This window comes from Podarcis liolepis (assembly GCF_965112155.1).
Source record: "Podarcis liolepis genome assembly, chromosome: 4".
Classification (NCBI taxonomy): Eukaryota; Metazoa; Chordata; class Lepidosauria; order Squamata; family Lacertidae; genus Podarcis; species Podarcis liolepis.
The window spans coordinates 40,421,734-40,425,508 of record NC_139558.1 but is presented as its reverse complement, the minus strand read 5'-3'; positions in this window follow the sequence as shown (position 1 = coordinate 40,425,508).

Sequence of the window (3,775 nt, the reverse complement as noted above, 5' to 3'; positions counted from 1 at the left end):
TCCGTCCGGAGCGGGCGGGCTGGCTGTTGCTAGGGTGGGGCTGTTGCTAGGGAGAGAGGAGCCTCCCCCCTTGCTTCTCACGCCCCACCCCGGGGTAGTCACCATTTCACGGGAAATGCCACTTAGCAGCAGCAACGTATTTGTGCGTGGTATTGTGTGTGGCACTTGAAATGGGCTGCCCCTTTTTCCATAAGCTGCTGAAAAAAGGCCTCTCCTCTGTCTGTCCTCATCCACCTTCAGTGTTATGCAGTTGTTGGCACTGTTGACTTCCTCTTGGTTTAAATGTCAACAACTGCGGTCTTACCTGGTTCATCTCCCATCAGATCACTCATTCAAAGTTTTCCCCCAAAGGCAGTTCTCAACTTTTCCCCTTTCTGGCTGCTTGCAGATGAGTGTTTATTGCGAGATTGGTGTTTCCGCTTGCAATATTTTTTTCCCCACTTGGCATAGTTGGTATCAAAATGCCTGTCTCTATTTTATCCAGATTTTGCTTTCTGGGGATTTTTTTTTATAAAAAAAGCAAAAACAACCTGTTGCCAATTACCTGTTTGCAGTACCTGAATAATCTATTTACAATATTAAGCAATACTGGGGTTCCTCAAGTCTGTTTTCAAATATTCAACAAATATTTGCCCTTCACATTTACATTCAGAGCCTTGGAAGGATGCCTACAAATTGACGATGAAACCCTTTGTTTACCTAGTCATATTGTCCAATTGGATTCCCATCAACTGAGTTCAAATAAATTAATTCTAGTTAGCGCAACTGAATTTAAACATTAATTGGGAATGGGATGCAGCCTAAATGAACTCACATGGACTTAACATTTTCTTTCATCAAATAATGACTACAAGAAGCTTATGACCGTTTATATGCAGTAGTAAGTAAAAACACACTTTCGATTTCAGGTTCATATCTGCAAAATAGTGATAATGATGTCTCGATGGCTGAAAGGGTTTTGTGGCACCGTGGAGACTACCGATTTATTATAGCAGAAGTTTTCATGGACTACAGACCACTTCAACAAATATATAAAGTGTCATCCTGTGTTGCAGGTATACACAGAGAAAGAAAGGAAAAGGGATTGTAAGCAGTCAAGTCAGAGGAAAATGAAAGTACATATGGTGAGAATTATGTGACTAACATTAGGTCAGGTTTTAAGCAGAGGTTGAATGGCCATGGCTTCTTTAGTCAAGATTCCTGCATTGCAGGGGGTTGGACTAGACCAGGGGTCGGCAACCTAAGGCCCATGGGCCACAAGCGCCCCATGGGGTTGTTTAACTGGCCCATGGACCCCCACCGCCCGCTCGGGGACCCCTGCCACCTGCTCGGTCGGCTCCTGTGCGCCGCACTAAACCGGCACGGAGCAGAGCGGGGACTGCCTTCTGCGATGCTGGCTGGCTTCCCATTGGCTGCAGGAAGCTCCTGCAGCCAATGGGAAGCTGTGCACGCCTCCTCTGCGCCGGAAATAGCATTTGCGTGTGCATGTGTGCACACACTCCGGCCCACCGCTGCGTCTGCGGGACTGAACTGGCCCAAGCCACACAAACTTTGCCAACCCCTGGACTAGACAGCCCACAAGGCCATTCACACAAAAAGGTTACTGTTAACACAGATGTCCTGGCACTAGAAAACAAATTAACATATGCAGTGTGATAATCTAACGTCTTTATTCAGTCCACAAGTCACAGCACTGAACCTCTTGATGAATTGTAATTCAGCTGTTTCATGTAATTACAATTCATCAGGAGGTTGAATGCCAGTCAGCACGAGCGTAAGTGAGCTGTGAAGAAGAATCAGGGACAGGACACTCAGTTCCTTTTTCTGAAGAACATAAGATGCCCTTTGCAGCATCATTTGTTAGACATTTGGGACATTCACTTATGCTCCATGACATAGCATGCTAGAGAATATTAAGCAGTGCCTGTTTATTTGCTAAGATTAAGCACTGGAATAATGTTAGATGATGTGAAAAACCATAGTTCAGGACGAAAGCATATGCTTCTCGGGTGCATGGTTCAGATGGTAAGAGCAACCGTGGCAAAGAAAAAACATTTAGACACATCATTGGTTAAAACACAAAGAATCTCTTCTGTTGCTTATTGTACAACAGGAATGCAGAGCCAGCCCACCCATGAGGCAAGGTGAGATGGCAGGATCTATAGGGGCGGCATATTCCAATATAGCTCTTCATTTTTCCCTTGTTCCTGTTTATTATTTATTGGATTTCTATATCGCCCTTCATCTAAGGATCTCAGGGCAGCTTACAATACCAAAACACAAAAATGCATAACACAGTAACAAACAAAAACATTAAAACCCACGCATTGTTTAAAAGGTCATTGATTGTTTAATTAGTCAAAGGCCTGTTGTAGATCTTCACTCACCCTTTCTTCCCTGGTGGGAAGAGGGACACAGCATTTTGTGGGTTCACCTCAGGTGCTAAAATGTCTAGACAGGGGTGTCCATTGGTAATATGCTGCGAGGCCATTCGATGCCCTGTGCGAGGCCATTCGATGCCCTCCTCCCCAGCCCTTGCAAACGCACCACTTCCAGTGCCCTAAATACACCGCGCTGGTCCTACAAGAAAGCTTACAGCTTAACACTGTCTCCTTCCACTTTTCATTATAAGCACTCTGTTTAAGGGATGCAGGTAGCGCTGTGGTCTAAACCACTGAGCCTCTTGGGCTTGCCGATCAGAAGGTCGGTGGTTCGAATCCCCACGATGGGGTGAGCTCCCGTTGCTTGGTCCCTGCTCCTGCCAACCTAGCAATTCGAAAGCACGTCAAAGTGCAAGTAGATAAATAGGTACTGCTCTGGCGGGAAGGTAAACGGAGTTTCCGTGCACTGCTCTGGTTTCGCCAGAAGTGGCTTAGTCATGCTGGCCACATGACTCGGAAAAACTGTCTACGGACAAACGCCAGCTCTCTTGGCCTGTGAAGCGAGATGAGCACCGCAACCCCAGAGTCATCTGCAACTAGACTTAACTGTGAGGGGTCCTTTACCTTTACCTTTTTTAATAAATTCACTCCTGCCTAATGGTGCAACCAACTTTGAATGTGGAGCAAGAGCTGTAGCTATGAAATTGAGTCATCATGCTGAATCATAGCACTAACCATGCCATGCTAACCTCTTAAAATCATGGTCTCTTATTCTGGTTTGTTGGCCTGTCTAAGCCCCACAAGGAAGTGATCTGACCTTGACAATAGGTTCAAAGTAACCCCCTTCAATCTTCAAATTACAAAAAACTTGATCAGTTGAAAAACATGAACTCCAAAGTACACCCTGCTGAGTGTGTATAACAGGCTAAAATACATCCATGAGTGTCACAGTGGTCATGAAGTAAGTCCTAAGACAGCCTCAGTGAGAATGTCGAGATCCTCCAGAACAATAATTTTGGCAGTTTCCAACATCGTACTCAAAACTACTTCCGCCAATTCTAAACGGGAAACTGAAGGACAGTGGTATGGTTGATATACCAGCAAAATCTCTAATCTGTCTCTCAGATCCAAAACAAAAGTACAAATGCTCAAGATAAGAGCTTGGCAATATGTAAAATAAGTGCAGCGCCGAATTTCCACACTCAGAAGTTTCAGGGCTCCTTTTGCTTTTCCCTTACACTTTTAATACTATTTTAAAGGCTTCCTTCTTTATTGCGATCCCAACCAATCCTGTAATGAACATGAAAGCACAACATAACTTTAAAACTCTGGCTACATGACAAAGCCACTCCTTCGTCCTCAGTTTAAACTGATATGAAGGGGAAGTTACATCT